Consider the following 19,561-nt stretch of genomic DNA (forward strand, 5'->3'; position numbering starts at 1 on the left):
TGTTTTAATCGGAATACTGTCTTCATTTACGACAAYGTAACCCCATTCATTACTTTGAATTGCACAAATATAAGTTTGAGATGAACTTAGTTTTATATTTTTGAAATTTACAGCAAAATGTTTTTATCTATCTACTGGATTTCTAAACTCATTTTCTCTCCTGCAGTAGTGTGTTATATCCTCASGTTACGTAGCACAAGATGCATCCAAGAATTGAATCATAAATCTCATTTTCCAAATTCCCACATTTATGTTTTCTTTTTCTTTCTCATCACTTTCTCCATGTATATCTCTTTTCCACTTTCCTGATGGATCAGCATTTCCATTATATATTTRTTAGGAAAATAAGTATCACTAGGAGAAATTTAGAGGGGAGTGAAGGTTCTTTTATTTCATCTGAATATTGTCACTTTTAGCTCCAGCCACTATATCCACTTAAGCAAATTTTCATTTACCTAATTCAGTGGTGTTGTATCAGGGCTGGGATCCAGATGKGTGAGCTTCCCCACAAGTTATCAGACCATTACAACACACAAGTGGGTGGATTACCAAATTCGCCAACTATTTTCCAAAAAATCAAGTCTTATCTTATATTTCTGTTTCGGCTGCTGCTTCAGACAAATGAACTACTTTTAATTTTAGACTGCTGGTCCACAGAAGCACATGTCCCACGCAGTGACCAGGTTTGCAGAAATACTGTTGACAGGGAACAGCAAGCAGAGTCTTGGGTGTCTGCGTAAAACACCGACTGCACGTCCTGTTCTTCTCATTCAGATCAAGTCCACATATAAGGCTTAATTCTCGAAATGCCATTTAGCATTCAGGTTTTCTCATTGACTCACCTGTAAACAAAAGCCAAATCTTACTTTTACGCCAAAAGGCTCTAACCTCCTTAAAAAGGCAGTACATAATCCCTGCAGAATTTATTACTCACTTATGTTCATATGCACATGTAATTCCTACTAAAGCTGATTGTTCACGCAAACAACCAAGGTGAAGCACATAAACCTGTGGCTGTAACACACACACACACACACTCAAACACACACACACACACACACACACACATCCCCGCACACATGCACACTACCAAAGTAACGTCTGCTGCACTTATGTTTCTCCTGCTCTCTCCTTTATCTCTCCTTGCCTGTAATTTCTACTAAACTATTTTGTGATTGCTAAAAGATTTTACTAATGACTCACGAGTACACAGTAAGGAAAAAGTGTGTGATCTCTCAAACACACGTATGTTCACTAGTACACACGTGTGCACACAGAGGCACAAACAAGTGAAAAAAACAGGAGAAGCTCCCCTCGCAATTTCTTGCACCTAGAGGAAATACACTATCTACACAAAAGTTAAGAAAAGTTACTTTTATTTGGTAGGAGCATTCTTGGGAGGAGACGAGGGAGAAGAGAGGATGTGTACCCAGAGGCCTAAGCTAAAAAGGCTGCGCATTTTTTTCAGAATAAATCAGAATGAGAGAAGGAATTGGACGAAGAGTTAGAAATACCCAGAAAGATCTTCAAATATACAAAAGRTAAATTAAATATAAACTAAATATATGCAATTAAAAGTTGTATATATCCCATGGTGATACATAAAAATTGTCTTAAATCTGAATCAGTAATAAGCAGTAACTGACTTTCATTATCATATGTGCTTCATCTGTTTAATTTTCCACAGTGGACATAGCTTATATAAACAGATTATTTCAGCTTCCCATGCAAGTAGTGTAATGGAAGACCAACACTTGTCATTTTGATTTTGGAGAAATATTTTTTATCAGCACAACGCAAATTAAATAACCCTCAAAAGCTGGCAGTAAGGAAAATTGAAAAATTTCCTACAGCGTTAAGATTCATCTAGATTTCACACAACCTTTTCAACCTATTTTCCTCCATTTCTAGATTCATTTGAAAAATGGAAAAAAAAAAAAAAGTGAAAAGGGATTTATAGCAGGATAATTAAAACATACTAACTATTTGCCTATGAAATCCCAAGGGAGACACAGGCAGGATGAGGTGATCAGKAAGCTCACTCATTACCAGTCAGCTTCGGTATTCACTGGAGCCACAGSGTGAATCCAGGGCTCTGTAACCTAATGTCTGCTACCATGTGCACAGCAATTTCAGAAAAAAAATGCAGATCTGCTTCCAGGTCAGTCTAGTCCTACTGATGGCTGCWGTGCCGAGGCTCAGTGGTGGTAGCTAGTGTCAAACTTTGGAGGTCCATTTTGCCAGGCTTTGCCTAAACTTCTTGTAAAAAAGTGCTGTCCTCACATCAAAAATTCTGCTACAGTTTTGATTAACGAAAATATACAGTGATGGAAGAATCAGGTAGCAGTAGTCTGCAAATGGCTTCAGATGAGCAGTTAGCACAGCGTTTGAACACAGTCTGGACATTATTTTGCTTTTACTGCCCTGTGATCATTCAGGTAAATATTTCAGACCTTTATCTTAGTTCTTTTCATCTACAAATCAAGATAAGAATTTCTGTATATGTCTGGCAATTGCTGGCAGCTGTTTAGTCTGATATGACATTATTTAAACTAAGTTATTATTGGCCTTAGTCTTCATCTTAGTCCATATAAAGGTCTGCATCACAGAAAAACAGAATCACAATCGTCTTCCTTAGCCAAGAGGCCACAAATTCAGCAGAGGTTTGAACTTTTCCTCTCTGAAGGGCTGGCTGTTCCAGGATTTAGGAAAGGGTCAGGTCTGTTTCCCCATGGTTAGCTCAGTGAATAACCTAATGGGAATGATCTCCAATTAAATATATTTCAATTCAGTTCACATTTTGGTTTAAAAGGAAGTTACAATCTGACTAGACCAAAATCAGTAATGACCATTGGAAGACAAATGAACTCTCCAAACTCCCTTGTTAGTGTAGATCTGGTGGGTTACAAATTTAAAGATTCCTCTCTCCAATAAGGGGAAACCAGGACTGAAGCACAGTGGTGGTGGGCGAGGCGGAGGGCATAGCGCTAACCTGACATGCTTGAGTAACGATGGCAGTGAAGAAATAGTGGCATGGATTTCAGGTCTGGCTAGTAATGCGAGTACACACCTCATTTTCCATGATGTCCCAACTGAGCAGTATGTGCTGACATGTCTTCTCTGCTGTGGCTCAGTATGTTAGCATGTAGGTCTAGGTCTGCCTCTCTGACATATGTAGACCTTTGATCGTGGTGTAGATACGTGTCTGAAGGACAGTGTCCTGCTGTACAGGGTGGGATTCATCTGCCTGAACTGGAGACACCCTCATGTTACTTGTCTAAATTAGCAGCCTAAGGTTTCTCTAGTTGTCAACACCTCATCCCCACAATAGGTGATAGAGACAGGTGAAGTGAATCAGTCTTCAGTCCAATGACTATGAGGGGACCATAGGTGATTGGTATAGAGTTGCACAAGTGGCTTTAGATATTTAAAGTTCTGTGGCATAAATTTMATTTCTGATATGCCTCAAGCCTCACTTCTCTATCTCTTGGTTCCCTTGGCAGCTGGTTGCCTGCTAGAATCCTACTTTATATATTATTTCAAAGTCTATGATATATTTTCTAGAGTTCAGTTTGTCAAGAAACATATGAAGGGTTTCTTGAGTTTCAAAACAGCACCAGTCAACAGGTCAGTGACAGGGCAATTAGATAAATAAACAGACCTGCCTTCAGTCTCTAATGCAATCTTCTGTTTAAAGATATGCTATCTTCTCTGAATCAGCTTGACCTGTTCTTCTATTAATAAACTTATCAGTAAAACATCCATTAACTGATTTAGTTGGTATGCAGGAGTTTAATTAGGCAACAAGACATGACAAGACTGTGTTACAGTGAGATAATGCACACCTCCCATGTGGTGTGAAACATCAAGTGGAACTAAATAACTTCAAAAGCCTGAAAAGTATGTTGAGTTGTAATATTGCATAGTCAGAGCCTGGGCATCACTATAATTCTGCAATACACTGAAAAGATGATCATTTGAAAAGCATTTAATGGACATTTAAGAAAATTTGTCTGTATAAAGGCACTACTTGTCTGTTTACTGAGTTATTTAGTAGCTAACTCATGAACTGCAATAATAAATATATTTTTAATATTAGATGCATATAAGCTATAACATGAAGAATATTTTACTCAGTTTTGTACTTCTCAATGGTAACTTCAAGCCTAGAGAGTGAAGTATCACAAACCTCACTGATATTGTCTTGGAACGACATGTCCGTCCATATGAAAGATGTTCTTCTGTCCACATGAAAGATGTTCTTCTGTGGCTTGTCTTCATTAATGAAATGTGACACTCCAGGCATACATTAAATGAAGCACATGCAGTCAAATCTCAAAAACTCATACAAATGTTTCACTTCCCTTCAAAAGAAGAGACGTAAGGAAAAAAAAAACACATACAAAAGACATGTGATAGACAGGTAAGAATGTTGATAGGAATCAAATCAAATTGAATTGAATCAAATCAAATTCCATTGAACTGAATCAAAACAAAACAACCTCTGCATCTGAGTGAGAACAAAACCTTTGTAATTGCTTTTACACTCCTAAAATGGTAAGCTGATTTTATGCACAAGTGTCAAAATACTTTTCCAAAAATAAATGAGTCAATTTTTGCAAAATCACTTTGAATTATGATTTCTACCATTTTACTCATAATGGACAGAGCCTGCAGAGACTCAAAGTCATGAAGAAAGCCTGATGTATTGCCAGGATTAGAACTGAACTCTCCTGACTCCTAGACCTGGGAGGATAGGCTACAAGACCATTTAAATTCCTGCTGCCCTGTTAACAGAAAACTGATTTCACTCTTTGCTATTTTTTTCTAATTTAATAGCTAGAGGTCATATGTGTTAAAACGAAAAAATCCTAATAGCTTGTGTTCTACCCACTTACTGTGAAATTCCCTATTCAAGTAGTTACACAAGTTAATGCAGCTTTCCTGTAAAATCTCCTCATTCTAGACACTAGTCACTGTCACCCTTAGTGGAAATGTGAGGGTGCTTAGCAACTCTGACAAACAATCCTGGAGGACAACAGTAAGGGGAAAGAGAAATACATTTTGTTTTTTATAATAGTGGTAATATTTTCATTTATTCTTCCATGATGTGCAGCATGCAGGACCTTCAGAGAAGCAGTTGACGTACAGCATCCTGCTTCAGTGAGTAAGGGGCACTGGAGGGATGTCTTCCTGGTGAAGAGGAGGATGACCCTTTGACCTTAACTGTTCCCACTCACATACAGATATAGAAATGTAAGCTACTCAGCATGGTGCCAGTTAATTTAAATTACCTAACATCCCAAAGGGCAGCTCCCTGCTGAGGAGCCTTTTCTTTTCTTTTTCTTTTGACCTTCTAATGCAGAGTAACTTTTCACAAGGATAAGTCAGATGGTCAGCTGAAGTATTCAGTTTCTGAGGCCTTTRGAGGTTCATGCAAAAGGTCACTTCAAACTGTATTCTGCTGAATAAGGGATCGGAAAATTGATAAATTGCACTGAACGGCCAGATCCTCAGCCTGTGTAAGTCGGTGTACCTGCACCAACGTAGCCATTCCACTCCCCCTCAGAGCGCTAAGCAATAACCAGAACTGGATGACAGATTTTCTTCTTCATGATTGCAATTCATTTAATTAGTTTTCATCCAAGCAACTAAGGTCCTGTCAACCCACAAGAGTTGTACCATTTTAACCAAATCTCTCTGTTGTTTCCAGCTTCCTTGTGTTTGATCATGCTGTGCTGGCTTCTGTGACAGCACTGAATATGACTCTTTGGGTCACAGGATGGGGCAGGACCTCTGGGGCCCTGATGGGTGGCACCCCACCGGGCTGCCATGCTGCACCACAGCTTCTGCCTTGCTCTGTGACTCCCTGCACCAAGCTGCTGCTTGGCAGATTAAGGAGTCCCAAGACCAGGAATATGCTGCAAATGTAGAAGTTATGACCACAATTACAGGGAAGTATTAGATGGGAAACATTACAAAGATTTCACGTTCAGTGAAGACTTCATATATCTGTTTAGATGGTGTACAAACAACGAAAGCAGTGCAAACTAAAGAGTTTATAGCAAGTTAAATTTGCCATGGCATATTTGCCTAGAAATGATCATGTACACACTGCAAGAAGTACTAATGCTTTGYTTGTGTAAGTAAAAAGTAAATTAATCAATTAATAAATCAAATATCTCATCTGCAACAAAGGCATTAGTCTGGCTTTCTAGATCCTCCCAGCTCTGGGATTTTCTCCTGTTCTGCTTATTTTTGCCATTTACTTACACTTTTGTTTATCTSCTATTTTCCCTGAATTTCATTCAAGACACTGGGTGGCTTCAGCTTCACCTTCAGAGATGACCTCCATTTTCTTGATTCTCAGCAACCTGTAGGTCTCTCTGCTTGACATTAATTTGCTGAAACAAGATGATTTGTTCAGTGTTAGTCGCTGTCTGAACTCTGAGCAAGTGTCGTTGGAGGGCTTCATGAAGTTGTTCCCTGCAAACCCCACAGTTGCTGCTGCTGAATGTCTCTCTCGGCCCTGGCGCAGCCTGAGCCACCAGGGGAGGCTGTGTGAAGGCTGTTTGAAGTTGGTTTTCTCCTGCTGAATTCTCTAAGGGAGCCTATGTTCATTGCAGCTGACGTACAGAACAGAACTTTACTTGTTTTTCTAAGGTTTCTGCTGCTTAAAACATTATTATCTTTGTTTAAGAAAAGTTCTCTCTCTTTTTCGGTTAGATTACACAACAGTCCTGTATTGTCTTAGCTGGGCCTCCAGAAGGTGTTAGTTAGCATTTGGAGCTCCTACATAAACAAATCCTCAGGGGCTTCAGTCAGAGAGTAATGCTATCTTTTGTGTTAAAGATCCATGCAATGATTTCCACTCACTGGGCTGGTGGGAACTGATAGGAGGATTTACATACATACAGTATTGAATATATGTATATCATTTTTCTACAAAAAAAGGATTCTTCTTCTAGTATCACTTTTCTGCTAGAAARGAATCCTTCTTCCAGTATCCCATGAACTCTGTGAACAAATCTGTTAAAATCATATTCTGATTAGTAATATGGAAATGATTTTGCTGACAATTACAACCTAAATCATAACCGTCTACCCTTGGGCTTCAGTGAAGAAGGCAGATGTGCACTCAGCAAGATAGAAAAGGTAAATTTTAAAAGAAGACCGCAAAATCAGGCCCAGAATACCCAACTTGAAATTCTATACAAAGATCAGTCAGAAAATTCTGCTAGTTTCACTTCCATGGAAGTTAATTACTGGCATCATAAGCAAATAAGTTTGCATTTTTCCCTCCTGTACCCATGATCTTCTATCAAATGATATTTTTCAGCTCAGTGTCTCTCCCTGACTTTATCTCATATAAATAAGGCCTCTCGCCTTAAAAGGACCAGATATGGCTATCAGATTGGCTGACAAGGAAAGACTGAACATGGGGCATCCATAGGAAAAACCGAGGAACCAAGCCTCACAACAATATGCATTCCCTATGGATTATCAGTGCACTCTGAATATATCTAATGCTAAAGGCCCTCTCCCTGGAAAGGGACCTCCAGCCTCCTGGCCACAGGGCCCTGAGCCTGCTCTGCCCGTGGCTGCCTTGTTGAGGTTGGACTGGCTGTGTGTCCGGCACGTATCACTTGACCCAGAGCACTTTGCAGTGCCATTTGGCACCCATATGTTTCCTCAGTTCAAAGTGCTTGAAGTAAGGTGAAGACYGCATTACAGCCCCCCGGGCAATAATCTATATAATCACAGCCAGTTTCCTCTCAGAAGGAGCTAGCTGACTTATTCCTAACTRAAGTGCAGGAGGAACATGAATCAATATGCACACGGGGTGGACGCTCAGGAAACCAGTACTCATGGAGTAGAATGCAAGGAGAGAAAAATGCCACTACACACATACCTGTGTATTTCTCATACTCAAAGAAATTTAATTTGATTGATGGAGGCTCACACACAGTTGACCTAACACTTATGCAGTAGGTGTTATTTATCAAGGCTCAACCAAGAAGAGGCAGAAGTAGAAGCATAAGCTACTGCAGCATGAACTGAAGACACAAGCAGCTGTGGTCAGAGACTACAGAAACCCCCATGTCCCATTGGTCTGCACGGGGGGGGCTTGTCACACTCACTCACCAGTGAATTACACCACCTTGCTACACAAATTTACATGCTATATCAGAACCCAAAGTCTGCTCTGAAGTAAAGTTAAAGTTGAGTTCAAAGCAACCCAGCTGCTTCCAGGAGCTGCCAAGCATAGGGCAGGACTGGCAGGGGAAATAGTGATTTCTCTTTGAAGTCCTGCTGCTAGATGGATGCTGATTGTCTCATGTTACTGTAAGCATCAAGTAACTTAAAAGCGAGCTCTCAATTTACTGAGTAGAGGACAAGAGTCAATGGAAAAATATTTGTCAAGTATGCTAATGACTTCTATGTGAGGCACATGTATCTAAAAAGCCAAAGAATTGCAAATAAAATGAATTTCTAGAAATCATTTTCCAAAAAAAAAAAAAAAAGCTGTTAGCTACACTGACACTAGATATCAGTCAAATTATTGGCAAGAAAATAAACAGAACATCTAGGTCAATTAATTTCTCATCAAGTAGATATAAAATATTTGGGTTTGGGTTTTGTAAGCCATACAAAAATCACTAATCTGATTTTATTAGTATAGCACTGAAAATTTAACACATTAATGGAAATAAAAGATTTAACAGATGCAAGGCATGAGTTTTTAACCAGGTTTCTGTCTGTTTTCCTCTCTGCAACATGGACATACAGCAATATTAGATATACTTTAGACAGAGTGGTTTGGGATTTAAGTTCTGCAGTTCAACTGTGTTCCTAGAAATTGAGAAAATCCATTGCTACTTGAGCCATTTCGTAGTAAGTTTGGCAATTTGGGAAAGTACAGAAGAAATAAGAGCAATAGTCCAAGAAAGTCTGAGGTCACTCACATGACAGATAAGATCCTTATCTGACTTCTCTTTCCAGACTGGATGGTACCACTTGTCCATATATTAGCTCCACTTTATCAATATCCATCACACTAATAAGGTTCAAAAATTTATTAGTGATTCAGCTCTCTATCTCCATCTCTGAGGCTTCTGAGACTGGCCTTCTGAGTACACRTCATAACATGGTAATATACACACTATGTAAAGGCATACAATTTGTTACATATTTTGAGTGTATCTCTAACTAAAATTGCGTAATACAACTTTGTTCCAAAAATGCATTAACCTCTCTAATTTAGTAGTCTGTAAATAGATATAACATAGTAACATAGTTTATGATACTCGTTTTAAGGGTCCTTCTCAGAAATGTGATTTGCTGTGAATCYTTATTACATGTTGGTCATGCACGTTATCTTCTTTCCCCAAAAATATTTGACAAGAAATAAGTTCTTTCTCTGTCAGTTTTACTAAAATACAGAACTGTTAGCATATTCACTCAGATTGTATAAGCAATGACCAAAGTGATCACTCTGGGAAGCTCTATTGTCATCACTTTGAACCAAAGTGACTCTCTCTACATGTCATTCTTTCACGCTATAAAACTAATCTAATTTTTGTGCCTCACCTTCAGAATGGTGTCTTAGCAAGCAAATTTTTCATTATGAAAAAGTCCCAAAGAAATCAATAAATACCTGAAAATCAATAGTACTCTTGAACAGAAAGAAATTATTTTAAAAGTTTATATAAATAGAAAATGATATTGAATTCTAAACTATCTTCAGAGAGTTTTTTTGATTGCCACTTTATACCATTCTATAGATACATATGACAGTTGTATAATGTAGTTGCATAGTATTATGAAACAAGGATGGTATAAGAATCGGTATAAYGGGACTGAATCACAAAACAAAGCTTTCTATGAGAGACAAGCCATAAGCACCTTGTGTTTACGAAAAAAACATGATCAGTAAAGAATAATCTTGAATGAGGAACATAACTTTTTAATTTAAAAAGTCATCAAGAATTAAATCTTATTATAGTAATACTTTTTTTGATTCTACGTAATTTGTACAGTGATCTCAGTAATGGCCATCTTGAACACAATRTCATATGCTTAAGTAACAGGAAGTTATTTTTCTCTTCAAAATAGACCATATTTTAATACAAAATCAAAAAGGAAATAAATTAAGCACTAAGCATCCTCATGATCAGGGCTTTACTTTCTTTCAGGTTTCAAGGAAGCTTTTAAGTTTTATATACAGCATTGATTTCAGTGGAACAAGAATTTCTCATAGTACTAGTATTTATTACTTCCTAAAATATTATTTTTTGCTACACAATAGTGTGCTATAATTAGATTATAGTTATATTATAATTATATAATAATTAGATTATTTTGGAATTTACTTAAATGCAAAGGGACACTTTTTCTTCTATTTTAAGACCTGAGAGTAGTGATATCTACCAGTGAATTTAGTTATGGTCCTTTATATATTTTGAAATAAAAATTTCTGAGTTCACCCTTGTTCTTTATTAACACTGATCTTTATCATGTTGGATAGAATCTCTTCCCAATATATGTATACCTTCCAAGGACATGCACTTACTACCCATGAAAAAACCTCACACCTCCATCTAGGAAAAAAAAAAATCACATCTCCAAGTAATATTTAAGTTGCTAGCTGCTGAAACTTTATAGCATTGTTTCTCTCTGACAAACACCTTCTCATCATGCAAAGGTGCAGTTCACCTTCTGAGATGATGTAGGAGCAAATATGGCACAAAATGATCTCTCACTCTGCTATAATGGCCTTTGAAGACTGCCGTGAAGAAGTACTTTTAACACTGCTATAGAATGGCTTAAATTTAATTGAAAGCATCTTCACTACCTTTCATTTCACTAAGTTCCTTTATGATGCAGGCAGCTGATATACCCGCATTTTTAAAATCTGAAGTATCGACTAAGATTTTTATTTTTACTTCAGAAAGAGAAAAAAGAAAAGAAAAGAAAAGAAAAGAAAAGAAAAGAAAAGAAAAGAAAAGAAAAGAAAAGAAAAGAAAAGAAAAGAAAAGAAAAGACACGGTACTTTTCAGCGATTTTAAATTCTCTGGTAAGATGACATCTGAATGTTCCTTAAGGAAAGAATGGACATGCATGTGTATGTGTATGTGTAAGAGAGAAAAATCAAGCTGAAAATCTCAGAAATAAACTGAAGAGGAAACACTAATGTATCCTGTATAAGCACAATAACATAACCCTTAGGAATGACCCAGAAAGAGTCTTTGGAGAGTTCTGGCAGAGGAGAGGTTTGATATTATTAGCAAGGAAATGACCTCTAGTYGTTTGAAACTGCCCATTCTCAAAGAAACAGGTCTGTGTACATTTTTGTTGATAGACAGAACAGCATCAATATCTCACCCTAACAGGAATAACCTGCACGACCCTCAAACTTCTGGCCAGCTACTCAGGTCACAGAGGGAAGGAAAACTTTACGCAGGGTTTTCCACTTCACTTGTGTGATACGAACAAGGATATTTACTGTGTGTTTTGAAGACATACTGATCTGCCACATATCTGTGGTTGTAGCATGGTTGTTACTGAATTTTGTTCTTGATTCTTATTCATCATGTCATTGTTTGTCTAATAACATTATCTACAACTTCATCTGAGTAATCTTWAAAGCAAAGCAACAGAACACTTCAAATATTACAGCAAATACACTTTTTACCTCTGGACACAGCAGTGATGTTTTTTGTTTGTCTTTTATGGAATTTGATATTAACTTTCATAYATGATTACAGAAGTAACTATAACAGTAATAACAATAACCTTTGCTGCTACTTCTTTTTCATCTTCTACTAYTACTACTAACACCACCATCGCCACCAACAATAAAACCATTTCCAACACTTCCCTGTGAATTGCATGCCTGGGTAAAGACAGAAGAATGACAAACAAACTCTGTCACAAGCATAAGGAAATAAGAAATTGCAGAGAAAAATCACATATATGTCATGTGAATATTTGTATTTGTATATGCACAAACATACRTATTTGCATATATATAATCTCAGTAGTTCTTCTGAAATCAAAAGTAATTCTAGTCTCTTCTGACTTCAGTAGATCTTGGATAAAGCCGTGAACTACCTATACTGACATAGGAGGTCAATTGTTTCTCCAGAATCCAGGATCAACCTAGAGTTGTTTCCCTGGAAGTGTAMCATTAGTGTTGTGGTGTTTCTCCCTCTTATTTTACAGCCTACAGCACTTGCCCAGAAGGCTGGAACCACTGCAAGACCTGGTGTGCTGGAGGGAGGGGACATGCACACCCTGGGAGGACACGGAGGGTCTGCTGCCTCCCTGCCGTGCTGGTGGGAAAATGGCCCATGGTACCTGTAGGACTGATCACATGCCATAACAGATCAAGATACCTAGCAATAAGGTTACCTCACTTACCTAGAAAGATTAAAGATTAGGTATCCAAATCCAGGCCGAGCTCTCCCAACAGTCAAGTAAGATAGACAGACATCTTTGGACTATGACTAATCTTACTTGTCCTAGGCACCTACTTAAGTATAAAACAAACCAGCCTTTTGTCATATTTATTTATTTCTTTTCCAGATGAAGTGATGAAATTCCTAATTTTTAGATGTCTGGTCCCCAAATCTGAACTGAAACCCAGTATGAGGCACCTGGACTGCCTATTTACTGCTTTGAGACAGTCTGTACTCCAGAGACTACCAGCAACTGGTCTGTCCTACAGAAGGACTACTTTTATTGTAAGCAGTCATTGGAAAGAAAATGGAGGAACAGATAGGATGTACACGCTGAAAATGCRGACTCCCCCTCTACCCTTGGGTGACCACTCTTACTGCTGGGCAGTAGAGCCATGCTTTCCTTTTGCCATCTTCCTTTGGTAACATGACTCTTGCCAATCAACCGGAGAGTGAAATGTAATTTGTAGAGAAGCCTAGGACACAGAAGAGAGGTCAGATACTCAGCAGAAAACAAACCTAAAGTGTATCAGTGCATTCACTGAAAGAACTTACATTTCCAAATATATTTTTTTAATTTCCATTTTGTGAAAAAAAATGTGGGTATATAAAGAACCCTTCAGATAGAAGCAATTTCTGTGGGATGGTATTTTCAGCTTTTAGCAGCTCTTATTTCTACTGTGTGTCCTCTGAAGATCTGGGCTAACCTAAGTGTTTCCCCAGATCTTGAAAGATTCATAAGATTTATAATATCATTTTTTGTAAGTAATGATTTCTATAGGAACCCACACTCTCTGCAATAATGTGTCATCCAATTGTCCAGCTGCTGGTAGCTATTCAATCTTAGACCAAAACACGCTATTTATTTGAGTTACGACTTCGTAGTTCCATAACACATGATGACATCTTAAAAATGAGGTTAGAAAGGACTCTGGAGGCTACACTGCATTAGGTATGCTAGCCTCATTAAATTCTATAGTCTTTTTAATTATCCTTAAAATTTCTTGGAAAGATGAAATTACTTCAAGGACAGCTCTATTTCTTTTTATAAAGAAAGGGTCCAGTCGTCATGATTTTGAATGCTAGCTTGATATAAAGCTTTCAAATTCTCACAGGTTATTCAGCATTCCAGGAAAGTGATCCAGGCCCAAATTGGAAACACATTATGTAACTGTATCTGGCAAGAGAAGAAATTAGATTTATTGATTAAGGTTTTTATCAAATAATACCTCACACGGAAGTGTGAAACTGTCTATGGGGCACGCCTGATTGTAATCATGGACCATTAACAAAGGAATAAACTGGCTTAAGCACATTAAAGCATTTACAGGATATACTGAGCAGTGTTAAAATAAAGGATGTCATAAATTGTGTGCTGCAGCACTTTTCAAACAGGCAGTCACCTCTGCTGTGAACCTTACTGTATTTTAATTGTCTGAATTGTGCTGTTATCGCAGTCTCCTTCTCTAAGAGCAAACTCAAGTTTACCCTGAGGTTATTGGAATGGTTGATAATTTTTTTAACATGCTTACCATTGCCTCAGCTTAGATAACCTGCAGCCTGGCTAACTAGAAAATGCTAAAATCCCTGCACATTTGCCTAATGAGAGGTTTTTTCAAGCAGCCATTTCATGCTGAAACTTGTTTTTTMCATTAGTGCGGAGAGTGAGAACAAACCCTATCTAATTATTGTTCAGYGAACGTTTTATCAAGTTCCTTTTATTGGATTTTGTTGAATAAGCCATTCAGTATACTCTCTCCTCCTTGCACCCCATGCCACTCAATTAGGTGACATCTATGTTATTGGATTGCATATGTTCTTGTTCCCAACTACAGATGGAAATTTTTATTTTATGAAGCAATTTTATTTCTTTATTCAAGCAAAAGCCTCACACTTCTGTATGAAAAATCTCAGTACTATTCTAAAAYTGTTAATGTGTTAAAAGGTGTTAAAATGACTGGACATTTATAAAAACGCCTACAAACAGAACTACACAGTTGTTTCTCTTCAGGAAAAAAAAAATAAAATAAACTGTTCATCGTTTGACCCGTACTGCAACTGCGAGATGAGTCTAGCACACAGGGGCAAATCAAAACCAACATTACTTCAACCAGTGCAGGTTTTGATAGTAATAAATTCATTAGAGATGTCAGGGTTCTTGAAGGACTTCGGCAGTGCCAATGGCCACAGCAGTTAGGTAAAACCAAGCTCGAATGTGCCTGCCCCCGTTGCAGCGACAGTGCCCGCGCAGACCCAGCCTGCCTGCAAACAACCCAATAGTTTGCAATGCACGAGCTGGCACCAGCTCGGGTTTTTACGGAAAGCGTTCCGCTCCCAGCTGCCTTGGAATATGGACGTGATAATTCACCTGCTACCACTGTGCTCTGCGGACAGTTTGCAAGCTCTCCTTGAGCATGTTATGCAGCTGCGCTGAGGAAGAGGGGAACTTTCCAGCCCTTCCTCGCCAGAGGTTTGGGGCTGATATTGTACCTGGCATTTCAAAAGGGCTGATTTTTGCTGCTCCAAGATATAAATGTGCATGTTGAAGGATCTACATTGCTTACAGGTAACTGGATTGCCTCTTACTGAAAGGAGAACTACAAATAATAATAATAATAATAATTAAAAGATATAAAATAATATATAAAAATAATACTAATATATTAATACATTAATTTATAATAAAATTATATAGTAAGTAGTAATATCTAATTAGTACATAATAACATATTAGTATATGATATTTTAATTTATGCTAGTATGTGACAATAAAGTTAATATAAAAACCAAAATGAACTGCTTTTGAATATACATGTTTCAGAAGCTAGAATATTAAATTAAKAAGTTACGTAGTTCGTCATCTATTCAATATGTGAGAGCTTAGGAAACGCCATGACTATTAAAAAGCAGTAATAATATATTCAGTTGCTGAATAATAAATACAGTACAAAAGAAATGCATATGAATATTTGCATCTAATTAAAACTATGAACTGAAATTATACTAACACATTAATGTAGTTTTAGAATAATTGTATGTATGCTTTGGTATAGGTACAAAGCAGAATTTTAGTTCTTTCCCTGAAAGCTTCTTTTCTACTACATTTCTTTAMTTTTATAAGAAAAAAATAATATGATTATGTGCTCTTGACTGAGTACCAAAACTAAAATTGTTGAAATGAGTTATGGGATTTCATTTTGGAGCCAAGAGATTAAACACGGTTACTTATCAGTCACCCAGCAGCTTATTTAGTTTGTCACTCATCTGCACTGAACTCAGTAGTCCAAAATCAATATACTGCAGCTGCAGAATAAATACAATATATGGCCTTGGAAGAGGAAAGCATGTGGTATGTAAAATGATGGGTATGATGATCAAAGTGAAAATGAACCATAGATTTTTATTTTCTTCCTTCACATCCAGATTCTAATAAAGAGGAAGGAGTTAGCGCTGTAAAATGCAAAGTGTTTTCACCTGCACRTGTCCATTCTTCATTTCTCTCCTTGCTTCTGTAAATGTGAAAAAATAAATGATGGAAACTCTTGGTTTTCTAAGAAAATTATTCTCAGTTCTCTCCTAATAGGGATACTGTGCAAGTGTGTAGACTTCTGTCTTCTGCATATTTTCTTACTCCCATACACACACATGTACAGACAGACAAATACACCCACCYACAGACACATATCCTCTGCATATATTGAGGAGGAAAGGAAAAAGATTATAGACATAAATTAAGTTTTTGCTTGCTTATTTCACTGATAAAATATAAAAWTTTTATAGCAAGCTTTTGTTTTGTTAGATGAAATAATGTTTCATTAAGTGAAACTATGCAAAGAAGTACTTATATTCCAAGAGCCTTATGAAGATTATCTAATTAATCCCTATAACTTCTCCAGRTCCCTTTATAATATTTCTCTATTAAGATGCTATTTACTCCCACTTCTAGCTAATTAATGTGAATGCAAAATAAGAACAGACCAGTCCCTTTGGTCACAGCACATCCACCTCCCACAGCTCATTTTTCTGCCATCTATCATCAGTCTTTATTTATAGACCAGAGATGATTTTAAATCCACATGACTTTGGGCCAATTTATGAAAGGTATTTAGATAACTAAAGATGCAGATAGGTGGGACTTTGAAAAGGGCCTTCACATATGTCAGAGGTCAGAGCCTGCTTTTAAACACAGAAAAATGCAACATATAAAAGTAAACTCTGTTCCAAAGAGTTGAGTCTCAGTTGACAAAATCTTATCACCTCCTGTTTTTATGGCTTGATATATTTTTCTCTCCTTTATGTTCCTGCTACATGTTTGCAAAACTATCTCTCTTTCCCTCCTCTCCCCCGCCAATGTTTAAGTTAGCTTAGAGAGCTGCCTGCCCCTCTATTTTCAGTGCTAGCCTTTAATGCCTGAATACTCTCAAGTCACTGTTCTCCTACTGATGCCAGATGAATYTAAATTTGCAGAGCTTCACGTGTCCTGCACAAGCAACTAAATGTAAAACATGTTTTATTTGTTTTGTTTTTTTTCTCTGCGGTAATAYTCAGTAATGAATCATTGTAATTCTTTAGAGACAGAGAAAACTTCATAAAACCATTCTACATAGTCAGCAAAAAGTATCAGTCAGGAGAAGAATAGTTGAAATAGGCAGTATTACTTACTAAAAACTAACTCAAGAAAAGTTCCTTGTTCATACAAAAATGGCAAAGAAAAGAGCTCTGTGAGAAACTAGGCCTGTATCTGCACTGATATTTGCTGCTGCTCTGGTCACTTCTGACCTGTCCTTTCGCATCTACGTGAGATCCCACAGTATGAACGACAGCCAGCTATGTTATACATCYTACCTCTCCGGTGTAACTCTGAAGCACAAGCGTCCCAGGAACTAGCCTGTGGACTACTTGTCTATCCTTCCCAGAGCTGCCTTTTACTCCTCTGAAGGAAAAAGGATTCCACRTTAATTCCTAGAAATAAAAGAAACACTTGAAAGAAGACCAGGCCCTTTTCAAGGGACAGATAAACCTGTGAAAGAAACTTAAAAGTAACAAAGTAAAAAAAATATAATAAATTTCTCCATCTTAGATTGCTGTGGGAAGACACAGCATTGCAGAAGAGGTTGGGGTTAAACCCCAAAYCATATTAAAATAGAAATCCTGGAGCTCCATCATGCCTCTCCTCCAACTGCGATTTCTCCCCACTTACCTCTACTGCCCAGCTGCAGCTTGTTTCCCTTGGAAGTGTGTTGCTACATTTCTCCGCAGCTCACACCACAGAGGTGTCTCCTTCRAAGAGGTTGCAGAGAGGCCATTGCACAAAAATGACGGTAGTTTCAGGCTTCATTAACCTTTTGTGGATTTACTACTGATGGCCTGGTAGGCTCTCTGCTTACTCACTTCATTTATCAGATGGTATACCTGCTAACACAATGAAGTATGTCACCGTGAGCCCTTCAGAAAAATACACTCCAGGAGAGAAGAATGAAGAACTGGTAGAACAAATTCAAAATACTTCTACATGAATCTTAAGGCCYGAGGAAAAAAAAAGATGATGCCTTTATGGCACTTTTCTGTCTCTTTCTCAATAGCTGCTAGTGTCCAAAACAACAAAAATAACCTTGAGTGGATTTGGAAAATACGTAAAGAAAAGGAGATGCTCCTGCAACAAAATCTAATGAAAGTAGCTTTGCACCTCTCCAGCTCCCGGTCTCAGAGTACCTGGACYGTCTAGGTGTACAGATCTGCCTTGCGCTGGCATTGCAGCAACCTCAGCCCCACCTTKCCGCTCGAGTCTGTTTCTTTTCTCCAGTCTGCTCGGGAACAGCTTTTGCAAGTTGTCAACAGAATAAAAGCCTTCAGCTACTTCCATATGTTTAATTAATGAGGGACTGAGAGTCAGCTCTCATAGATTTTAATTTTAGTGAATGACCTGCCCAAGTCACTGGCACCAGTTGCTGGGACGTAGAGGTGCTCCGTCTGGATGCATCTCGCACTAACACTGATTCAGCCAGCAAAGGGAACTGCAGCCAAACACATGCTTGTGTCAAAAATAGAAATTTGTCTGAGCAGTGTGTTGGCACCACTCTGACAGATTTATAAACTATTCCCTGAGGGGAAAAGGAAGGCAAATTGTTTAAACAAAAGTGTCGGTACTTTCATCACCCTCTTTCTTGGGCAATGTTTTCTGACCTGTGACTGCATTCCAGTGGTCTCTAATACTGAGGAATCATTGAGAAGTTTCTGTCTCTGAACAAGTTGGGGACTATGTTACTGGAAGTTAAAAAATAGCCATAACTTTGATGAGAATTGAAACTCTCTGGGCTGATAAAATAGTATGCCACAACAAAAAGGGAAAGGTGAAGCTATGCTTTGGGGTGAGTTCTCAGATTTGGTTTGCTTGCACACTCTCAGCAGAGGCTGTGTGCCCCAAATAGTGAAAGCTGTTATGCTGGTAGGGTGGCCACTCTTGAGAAGGTATGTCTTCATCTACTCTTCCCACACAACATTACCCTGGTGTGGGTAGCATCTGCATTCAGGCTGTGACTAGACACCAGTAACAGCCTCCTGGGATCATCATTTCACCCTTCAGGAAAGTGTTTTCATAGAGGGGTCAGGAGCTGCCTACATATTTGTTGCAGCTTATTTTTCACTTGAGAGTTTTCTCTGGATGAAAACATAGCAGCTGGGTTAAAATGAACAATAAGGACTTCCTTCTAACAGAGTGGAAGGAACGGGGAGCTGGAAGACATCACATATTTCCAAAAAAAAAAAAAAAAAGTGTGGCTGCACTTTTCTCAGCAACCCTGAGACTTGGCAGTCAGGCAGCAAGTCACGGTCTTTGGCTGAATTCCAGTTTGGCCTTAGGACTCTCATTTCAGGAGCCAGCTTGCAGACTGTTTCTGGCATGGTGCTTGAACATACTCTGTTTTTGCCTCTTTCACATCTCTGGTATCTTCCAAGCAATGCAAGACAATATCTTAGTGGCAAGAAGAGGGATTGGCCTTACTGTCCACAGAATACACTGCTGCCTCACAGAGCCTGTTTGTCCCCTTGGAGAGTGCACAGGCATAGCTATCGGGAATATGTAAAATAAAGCCATGCATATT

General features: G+C 38.1%; 1 long non-coding RNA gene across 1 annotated transcript; it reads right to left on the reverse strand.

Moving 5' to 3' along the window:
- Positions 1 to 364: 364 nt before the first annotated feature.
- LOC146585438 (uncharacterized) lies at positions 365 to 18,271 on the reverse strand. Its single transcript, XR_014897999.1, has 4 exons — positions 18,234 to 18,271; positions 17,662 to 17,876; positions 17,307 to 17,423; positions 365 to 842 (listed from the first exon to the last, which is right to left on the reverse strand). It is a non-coding gene; the product is annotated as an uncharacterized LOC146585438 (long non-coding RNA).
- Positions 18,272 to 19,561: the final 1,290 nt, after the last annotated feature.

This window comes from Rhea americana, unplaced genomic scaffold (assembly GCF_003343005.1).
Source record: "Rhea americana isolate MKP2758 unplaced genomic scaffold, rheAme1 scaffold_80, whole genome shotgun sequence".
NCBI classification, from domain to species: Eukaryota; Metazoa; Chordata; class Aves; order Rheiformes; family Rheidae; genus Rhea; species Rhea americana.